Raw genomic sequence first — 11,165 nt, 5'->3', positions numbered from 1 at the left:
GAGAAGAAAATCTGGGTGTCATCTGCATAGAGGTGCACCTGAAAACTGAGATTAAAAAAGCAAGAGAAGAACTATAAAGCATCAATAGAACAGGGCCAATTACTTACCCCTGAGGAACGCCGTGGGCAAGGGAGGAAGAGAGTGATAAAAGATATTTCCAAGAGATTATAAAGAATCGATCAGAAAGGTAGGAAGAAAACCATTTTAGGACACTGTCACAAAACCCAAGAGATGATAGACTACAGGGTAAAGTATAATAATCAACAGTGTCGAATGCGACAATGAACTCCAGTGAAATCAGTAATGGGGAGAGTTTATGGCGACGTGCACGGAGAATATAGTTAGAAACCGACAGAAGTGATGTTTCCATGGAGACACCAGATCAGTAACCAGATTGGTGTGATGGAAGTAAATTATTAAGATTTAGATAAGAAACAAATTAAACATGAACAAGTCGTTCTAACATTTTAGACAGATATGGAAGTATGGAAAAAGGCCAGAAAATAGAAGGATCAGACGTATTAGCAAAGGTTTTTTTAAAAGCGGAATAACAGGCGCAGCCTTCAAGGATGACACAAGACTAATCCACCTCAGACACACCAACACAACCCTCCACACCATCCTTAAAAACCACTCTGCCAGACACCACATACACACAGCAATAAGTTAAATTATCAACCTGGAATGCACTTTTACCACTGCTACAGATACCTCACAAAATATGTAAAATGTTCATGACACAGAGAGCCCGCTCTTTTAGATATGCACACATCAATATTGCAATGAAAACAACTTATCCCTGCTTTCTCTACTCCTATGTTACTCTGATACACTGACTTGTGCTGATCCTGAAGCTTCAAGAAACCATGAAAATGGCAGAGAAAGTGCTTTGCTAGACTCGATAGCATATAAAAGGACAAAGCAAAGGACGTCACTCATCTTCCTGTTGGGCCAGACCAAGCACATTTTTGTGAATGGTATCAACAGTAGCAACACATGACGAAATTACTGATGGTTTTTCTGCAGTTAGTCTGCTAGACCAGGAGCTCTGGTGGACTGACTGGTGGGTGATGTAAGTAAGGAATGATATCATGTGACACAAGACACACGTCACCACAGTTCAAGGGTGTTTATTGAACTTTAACAAGCGTCTGATAAATGCCTATCTAAACCGAAATCTAAAGATGGGAGCAAGCTACGACCATCAAATAATAATAACGCAGTCCTAGTGTAGTCTCGCCAAAATAAAAGTGCCTATACCAAAAAACCTATTGCCAATCCTTACCGGTAATTTACAAATAATGTGGAAAAATGTTCATGAAAAAGAAGAAAGTGTTCACAAAATGATAAGTTAGGATGTTCAGGCCATTGGCCTCCCTTCCCCACGTTTCAGCATGGGACAAGGCGGTTCACTCGAGCATAGCACAATCTTGGGCTTCTTTGGCATGAGGACACAGTTCCATCATAGTTCCATCTCCAACATCAGGGCCTTCCGTGCCTATGCCTCTTGATTCAGAGGGCCTGATATACCAAAACAATGAAAAAGTTCCTTTGCAAATATTCAAGTCGGGCGATTCACTCTTCACCCTGGACCCCACAAAGCCAGACTCAGATACCTTTTCTATCACAATCTTTAGTTTGGATCTCCCTCTTCGGGGCTCAGATCCCCTTCTCCAATGCTTATAGAATGTCTTGTCTCGGGTGACTCACGGTTCACCCCAGATGCCCCTCAGCCGTGCTCAAATCCCTTTTTACACACTTAGTCTCCCTCAGCTGGGCTTATGGAATGTCTTTTCTCAGGTGACTCACGGTTCACCCCGGATGCCCCTCAGCCGTGCTCAGATCCCTTTTTACACACTTAGTCTCCCGCAGCTGGGCTCGGAACAATTACAGTTCATATTAACTATCGAAGACTTTCAAAAGTGCACAGGGTTTGGCTTGACCCGTTGCAGGACCACTTCGATTTCACAGTTCACAATTTTACACCCTCAGTTGGATACCTAACAGAGACCTTGAAATGAGCACCCACGTGGTGCCTGACCACTCTGTATATGGCATCTACCTTGGTTTCAAAAGTTCAGTCACTCCTTGTATATTCAATTATATTTGCGTTGCTCATCACATACGCCTTACACTCCGTTCTTTGCAGATTTCTTCATACAATGGTGCCTCTTGCAACCTTGGTTCTAACACTGACAGGTCTGCTATCACTCTCCCCGACACACCAGCTGTGCTGACTTTACTGGAGCATCTTTTTTGTAGGAGCCAAGGATACTACCATGGCAGCAATCGGTCCTGCCGCCTAGGCTATCGAAGCAGGAGAGCCCCGGGTACCTTTGACATACAATGCACCTTTCTTCAGCTTTAATTCCCAGTCTTATGTTTCTTATTCTTGAGGGCTCGTGAAAGTAGCAGTTTTCTTCTTCTGAAAAGGGCATTGGCAATTCCCTCCTCACAACCATTTCTGGTCTTCCTGTCTTTCTCCTTGTATAAAACTGCCATCTAGGAACTGCTGCTTCCTTGTGTTTCTTGCCTTGCTCAGAATGTGCTTTCGTGCGCCAGCTTTAATCCATGTGGGGAAGTGTGATGTAATTATCAGTAATTGCCTGACTCTGCCTGACCCTCATGTAGGGACAGGTCAGGTATATCGCTTGGGTTTTTGTCAATTTCTTTTTTCACAGTGAGCTGTCCATGAAAAAGTGTTTGTGCCGGGCATGAGGGAGGGGGGGGGGGGCGGGGAGTTGAATTCCTGTGTATCCTCCCTGGTAGGATGGGGAATAGGTGTTACAAGGAAGGGATACCGCATTTCACCCTCCAGTGTCCCACTTCCACTCCCCGAGGACCCCTCATCCAGGTGATCCTCACACACTAGTCCTCCGCCAGGAACTGGATCCAAAAGCGATGGCTGTGTCCTGGCCACCTGGATGACAGATCACAGGGACTGGAGGGTGAGACACCTTCAGGTGTCTCACAGTGAGAATATATATCTTCTTGTCAAAGTCATTGGAGTCATATGGAGTGAGCGGGAGGTAGTGCTTCAATAACCAAATTATAGGCAATGTTCTACCAACAGAAGAGCCTGAGGGAGACACTATTTTGGCCCTAGTCACTTTGAATGGCTCCAATTTATTTTAGTTAATGCACAGTGAAAGTAAATGGTTGCCCTGGATCACACACTGTGGTTAATATGTGATAGTAAACAACTTTGCAATTTAGACACTTGACCACATACCTCCTAAGCTCTAGTTATTACAAATACTTGAATGTTTGCTTTCAAGAACTGCAATAATGCTGTCATGTAGAGTTTACTTATGAGGTACAGAAATTAGATAGTAATTCAAAGTGAGAATATATAAATCCTTATAGAAACATGTTAAGCTAAAAGGGTATCGCTGTAGCTGGTTTTCCACATCCGGAATTGAACATTACAAGTCAGAGAATGCAGAATAATGTGTCCCTGGACATTACGGAGAGCACTTAAAGAGACACAATAAAATAAATTGTATGATACAGTCACTTGTCTAGGCATTGCTTGTCACAGACTTCCAGCTTGTTGTTATGCATTATGCTAGGAACTGAGTGTAGAGCCCTTTGGGTATCGTGCATGCAATGGATGGGGATGCAGAATAACTCTGACACCAAATAATCGAACCAACTCAGGAAGATGTCAAAGTTTGCTGTTTTATTAACAATGATCTAAAACAGGGAATTACAACGGACATCAACAGACTTTCGCTCAAGCTCTCAGTGAATATCTCATAAAAACAAATTTATATATTAAGAATTCATCATGCATGATGTCATACTATGTGGCAAATGAGAAAAACCTACGAGGGTTTGTGATAGGCTCAAGGGGGAACATCTAAGTCTCCTTTCTATAAGGGGTGGGATTGTGATTGGACATCTACTGTCAGGTGGACAACATATACCTACTTCTAAAACATGTCATGTTCAACAATATTAAATACACAGTATATCATTGGTGTTCAAACTAAAAGGCACTTCATTATACAGCCCTCTATAATTGGTTGCCATGCTCGTGCTATGTTGGGATTATTCGGTTCACTTAGCAGCACATAAGATCAGACCCAGGTTCCAGGAGGTGAACATGACTTTACCTCCTCACCCAATTAGCCCAATGTCTCTCATGACCCATGCCTTCTGCCATGAAGATTATCTTTGAACTTGGCCTTGCCACATATTCTTGCCTCTGGGAATACGAGCACGCACTATTGTAGTTCTAGGACTCCATGCGAAATTCTATTTCCATCCTTGGCTCACATGAGCGGAGACCACGATTTGGACCATTTTCCAGCATTTAAATGTCTTAAATGAATAAAACTTAGCACGTTTGGTGTTTTCTATTTGCACCTTAACAAGGGATGATTCAGCCTCTCACATATGCTGCCTTCAAGAATAGATAACTGGCCTTGGCTTGCATCAGCTTTGGTAACAGGCCAGACAGCCTCGCCATTCATTTCCACGATCTCAGCTAATTCTTGCTACAACATAGTTCTATGCCTTTCTTATCCATGGGTCCGGGCTTACTAAATTCATGACACCAATGTCCAGCTCCTATACAATGGCAGCTTCGCCTGCAGTCTATTCACTACGTATAGCCAGCTTCTATGATCACTTAATCTACTTGCGTTACAGCATCTGTACAGTTATTGAAGGGCTTGCATTTTCTGCAGTGCTTCGCCCCACATGCAATCTGCTTCTCACATATTAAAGTTTACTCGATTTTTAACTTCGTCATCAGTTTCTGTAAGATCCATGCATTTGCTTCAGCCAGTATCCTCAGGACGTCACACTTGTATTTCGTGTGACGTCACTATCTCCTCTTCTTGTTTTTATATAAATATTCCTTCAGGGAGCTCCTTCCTCAAATTGTCATCTCTTCGGGAATACATTTGATAAGGTTTTCTCAGAGGATATCTTCTCTCGAATACTCACTGTGGTATGGTCACAACTGCTGGCGTCAAGCATGGTACAATCTCGGGCTTCCAAAATATAGGAGGTAGGGGGGCGGGATTTCCTGCAGAGGCATGCAAATGCTCCTCTACAGAACATTTGAATATTCACATAAAGGAAACACTTTTTGCATGCAAAACTATGTTGACATCAAGGATATAAAAGGGAGCCTCATTTTTTGACTCACTTTAATTGTCTAGAAAGCAGGTAAGTATTTCACAGCTAACTAGAGTTGCGTGGGGATTTCAATTGGAAATGTCCCACCATAGTTTGAATTGCCAAAGTATCCATGCATAATAAAGGTGCTTTTGATGATAAATAAATGTTTTAATACATTTATTGCAAGGCCCTTGTTAATATGCTGGCCGCACAATCCAAGACACCATTTATTATCTGTATTTTGTCTTGCTTATGCCAGCTCTTTTGGTCAGTGAGGTACAGTCATCAACATCTCATAATTGGAGGTGTGGGGTTAAAGCCCAATTAGCCCGATGGTGTTGTGTGCCTGTCAGTCTGATCCTCAGACAGGCAGACAACCGATACTGGCCAGAAACATGCTGAACCGGGATCCGTCAACTCAAACAAGAGAAGGCACAATAATATGTTTTTACTTTGTCTTATGTCCGGTTGCCTGTATAGTCACGGTTCCTCCAAACCGTAAAAGAAGCAACGCTGTTTATTACAGCTGGGTGAGCATAAATCAAACAGAACAGTGGATTAGCTATGATTGAAAGGCTGACATCTGAATGGACTATGAACAGCAGTTTTATAACAAGAAATATAATAGTCGAAGTCCGGAGAAACACTTGCATGTTGGAGGATTCGTTTTTTCTGTGCTTCCCAGGGATTTCATTGGGTTGCAATCTCCTCCTCCTCGATAGTTACATTAATTAGGAAAAGCGAATTAGAGGAAATAGTTTAATAGCTTCCCATCACCTCACCTCCCAAGGTGGTACCACATTTTATTCACAAACCACCCCGGAACATCTTGTTATTAATGAAGCAACATTAAGGCTGACCGCCATAACTTTAATATAATGCCATTGGCCAGCGCCATTGAGAATGGGACACAAGACACCCTGCAGCTGGTGGCAAAGGGGACATACACACGGTACCTGTTAGATAAGGACCTTTCACTGACTCTGCGGTAGATACTTTGAGGGCTGGCCCCCTTGTCAGAGCTCAGGAACTTACCAGCTGATTGGTCTTCCCAGGAATGCCACTCCATCCAGTGTTCCTTTCCCACTGCCGGCTGCCGATGGGCCTCGGTGTTCATGTAACCGGTACACTGGTACAGAGCCATCCTCCCCTCTACCGTCCTAGGCTGTTTGTTTAGCTGACCACCCTGCAGTTACCTCACTCAGTTCTGGTTGTCTTAATTCCCATATGAAAAGTAAGTTGAGCCTCCTCCCCCTGTGCACAAGTGTTCCCTAATCATTCCGCTCCGAAGGATTTCCCTCTATACGTATTTTTTGATAGTGCTATTATTGTCCCTTCCCTCCTTTCATTTAATCACAGAGCAATGTGTTGGACCAAGTTTACATCCGATGTATTGCTACCCCTTACCATTCCCGGTGAAATCTATTATACAGAGGATACACCTCCAGGACAGCGTTCGTTCCACACGGGACCACTTATTAAAAGGCCTATCCAGGACCCAAGACTGGGACCATATAGAATCAGATCCTCCTTAAAGGGTATTCCATCCGGAACTACAGATCCCCACCCCCCAACTCAGACCATAGCCTTGATAAAGACCCCGGAGGTCGAAACACGTGTCGGCAGACCACTACTAAGACCAAGAGTCTGCACTTAATCAAACTTACACCATACCAACTGCAAATAGCGTGGATATTCATCCTTTCCAAATATACCAGTGCCAGATAGCCAAGACTCTTTCACTAACCCTTATACAGTGTGTCTGTGGCGCTGAGTAGCCGTGTTAACCCCCGTGTGGCCACCCCCACTGTGCATCTGCTTTATTCCCATAGTTGGTAGGTGCATTCTCCTATCTGGCACTGAATTAGCACCTTTAACACACCTGGGTCACAATAGACGCCTCCCAGCCAGACATAGGGAATATGATGGTGTGTGCCTCCCCCTACGTAGGTGCCACAGGAAGCAAGTGTGGCAGATAAAGGCCAGTTGATCCAAACGCTGTGTCTCTCCACACAATATCAGTCTTAGCTCTACCCTTAGTTCGAGCAGTCCAGGTTTTCAAGGTGCGCCGCTTGATCTTTTACCCCCAGAATGGAGTCTTAGGGAGACCCTGTACATGCGAGATGGAATCTAGGCATACGAAGATGTATTTGGCATTGAGGTAGTCCCTGTGGTAATGCGGCAGAACCGTCAAAGGTGCTAGAGTTGCTTGGCTCATGAGACAGAATCTGAGAATGCGCAGCACACCTACGGCCATAGGAACTAATCACTGGTCCCATGAGGCTGCCCTGAGCATATCAGGCTGTAACTGTACCTGTGGGGCTGCCCCTGGCCATTAAGGAGGTCAAACGGCAATCCCTGAATCCCTGAATCACATGAATGAGGGCATGTGAAAAAGAAGCAGGGGGCTTAAAAGGATGATCTGAGTGTTGGCAAACCCTGGGTAAATGAAAGGTATTCTAATGGCAGGCACGGTGGAATCTGGCTATGCCAGTCAGTTTCCGAACCTATGTGGTTGAATCTGGCCACTGAGGCAGCCATGAGACACAGTTTTAGATATACTGGGTAGTTGTTTGATATATGATACTTAATCTGGGCATTAAGAAGGACCCCAGGCATACTGGGATGAATATGGGTATTAAGGCAGCCCCTTTCCACGTAAGGCTGATTCTGACCATGTGGGCAGCCCATCAGCATATAAGGATGAAACTTGATATTTTAGGTAGTCTTTGGGAATGCGAGGCTGCACCCAGGCATATGAAGACTTCAGATAGTTACTGGGCCTATTAGGCAGCCCTTGGGTACTAGGTAGTACCTGCCAGATGGGCAGTCTTTAAGTAAATATGAGCATCATTGCTGCAGTCCCTGGGCATATATGGCTGAAGGTGGCATGCCAGCACAGCCCTGGCTATAGGAGGCTGAATGTGAAAGTTGAAGCAGATCTTGTGCAAGGGATGTTGGATCCAGGTAGCTGGGAGAATGATGATTGCATCTGCAAGTGAGGCTTAGCATGGATATTAGGGGCAACTCCTTGCAAATGATGTTGGGACATGGACATTTGACACTATAAAGCGTCGGGGGTATGAAATAAGTATATGCCCGTGTGGGAGATTATGACAAGGTAATGTTTAGGGACAACATCAGCACATTTCCAGAATAGGTTATGGGATCAGAATAAGCGTTTATTTACAAACAATTAAGTGCTGGTATTTGGGGACAAACAGAATACTTTCAGAAAATAACAAGCATACAGTGTGGGCCAAATGGCATTTGTTCACTATAATTGAGAACACACCATTTTTGGGGCAAATTATGATTGATTCCATATTATTTCAAGCCAATCTCGTAGTTATAAATCATGCGTATTGGGTGAGGCATTGCTGATGGCATGGCCATGTTGCTTTGGCATATTAGGCATCCCTTGTTTACTAAGTGGTATCTGCCACATGGGGCAGTGTATAAGTAAATGGTAGGTAGGTAGAGATAGTTGCTGCTGTGATGGCTTATTTTGCACTCACTTGGAGGAGTCATTTCACAATCTATATTTTTTTCTGTTGATGGCCTTTTTATCACTAGATATAACTCTTCAGTCTGAGGCATGAGTTTGTCAGACTGGAGTAACGAGCCTGTATGATCTGTTGAAGCAGAGTGATCGGTCTGCTGTTTGAGCCTGTATGATCTGTGGAAGCAGAGTGATAGCTCTGCTGTTTGAGCCTGTACGATCTGTTGAAGTAGAGTGATCGGTCTGCTGTTTGAGCCTGTATGATCTGTTGAAGCAGAGTGATAGCTCTGCTGTTTGAGCCTGTATGATCTGTTGAAGCAGGGTGATAGCTCTGCTGTTTAAGCCTGTATGATCTGTTGAAGCAGAGTGAACGCTCTGCTGTTTGAGCCTGTATGATCTGTGGAAGCAGAGTGATAGCTCTGCTGTTTGAGCCTGTACGATCTGTTGAAGTAGAGTGATCGGTCTGCTTTTTGAGTCTGTATGATCTGTTGAAGCAGAGTGATAGTTCTGCTCTTTGAGCCTGTATGATCTGTTGAAGCATTCATTGCTCTACTGTTTGAGCCTGTAAGACAAAGCTAACATGAAGCATACATTGAGAACATCCTGGGATCTGAGAGTTTTATTTTTAGCATTGCCTCCCTGCTGCCTTCACCTCTCTTATGTCCTGTCCTCCTGTCTTTTGTTCTCCCTCAGCACCGTAGGACTGAACACAAAAAATAACATAGCATAAAAACAAGGACATTACTTCCAGTTCATAATAAATAAGTTTAGGCAGACTTTGCCCTTTAGCTAAGCACACATTAGATGCTGGATCCTTCAGTCCGCCGGTCAGATAGCACAGTGAGTTGAACACGCTTTCACATCTGTGCCAGAGGCTGTCGTCCACCCAGGTTCGAATCCCGGCAGAGCCAAACTCAGCCTTTCAACCTTCCAAGGTCGATAAATGAGCACCACACACCGTGGGTAATAAAAAGCACTCAGTTATGCGAATTGTTATTATTAGTTTAACTGTTCTTATGATAAATATGGCCAATATCCTAGAATTCAGAGCGATGGGACTTTGTAAACATAAACTGGCTGAATGTGACCGTCAACATTTGGGGCCAGTTGGCAGGCCTGTGTTACAAATGGAAAATTCGTATACACAAAACAAACTACTCATTGTGCAGGTGAGATATCTCAGCAGGTTGCTGTGCCTGCTGTAGAAATCTGTGCACGGTCAGGTGCGTTAATAAAGTTAGGAGAACTTGTTGGAAATACTAAGAGATTGAGTATTGAGCCTGTGCGTGAAAAGGAGGATAGCACAGGGGGCAACGCGCTTCTTGGAAGCAAGCCCACACAGAGCCACACAGAGCAACAGAGGTTGAAATCCCGGATCTTCGCTTAGAAACCGAACTCGGGTAGTAAGCGTGTTATAAAAAAATATAAAAAGCCGAAGTGGCCTGTTATTTGGAGCAATTCACTGTCCTCCAACTCTGTTGAAAATATGTTACTTGTGAAATATGCTCATGACTGCAGCATAACCTGTTTTAACAACTGAACCCCCGCACCCCCCAGTGGCCACACGTCACTGATGATGACCAAGAAGCCATCAATACGTTCTGGGTTTGCGGTGGCAACCTTGCTCGGAGAAGACTGACTGGCCGACCATTTCACGGCTGGAACGTCCTTGTTGGCAGGATATGCAAGTGGGTATTTCTCATCTGTGAAAGCACAGTGAGCTGAAACAGTGACTCTACTGAGTGGGCCTCATTCCAGGGAACATGCTATGTATGTCCACAAGGCAGCAAATCCCTGGCGGGCCTCTGCTTCAGCTGCAGTCTCGAGGGGCCTGCTGCTTTCAGGGGGTACCCAGGCCGGACTGCGGCATGAAATTGTCGCAGCCAACAATGAAAAAGAGGGCCACAGTTGCAAATGGCAATTCATTCCTTTTGTGATGCTGTTTGAATAGTAACCAAGGAGTTTTTTTTTTTTTTATAAAATGCGATGCAAATTTTGCAATTTAAAGAATATTTACTCAGCAACACTGGTCAAAACTACTAGCCACATAGTGAAGTAACTCATCAAACTGGCCCACATTGGCCAAAAAAAGTGGCCCACTGGGACCAAAAAAACTGCCCACACAAGCATTTTGTGTTTTTGGTTTGGGCTTTGCCCTATTGCCGTATAGGCCAGTCCGAGTCTGCCCCCTGCACCCTGCTTTTGCACTCTCCATCCCCCCACCTTCTTCCCCACTGAGCTCTCACACCTTCTTTGCCCACTTTTCCCCCCACTATCCTCTTCTTGTTGTCATGTTTCCCGGCCTGACAGTCCCCGATGCCAGTGACATCCTGCAGGCAGGCCGGCATGCGGAAGGAACACTGCGATCCTGGAAGGTCCCACCTGTCGGGGGTTCCTTTTTTAGTGATTTCCACAATGACACATTTGAAGCTCGGGGGAATGTGGTATTTTCCTTTTTTTTTTATTTTGTCAGAATTTTATGGAAGGTTTGGATGTATCACGGATCAATTGATCCTTAAGGAAGTAACTA

This window comes from Ambystoma mexicanum, chromosome 1q (assembly GCF_040938575.1).
Source record: "Ambystoma mexicanum isolate Mex_15411 chromosome 1q, UKY_AmexF1_1, whole genome shotgun sequence".
Lineage (NCBI taxonomy): Eukaryota > Metazoa > Chordata > Amphibia > Caudata > Ambystomatidae > Ambystoma > Ambystoma mexicanum.
The sequence above is the reverse complement of the archived record's forward strand: the minus strand, read 5'-3'. Positions refer to the sequence as shown.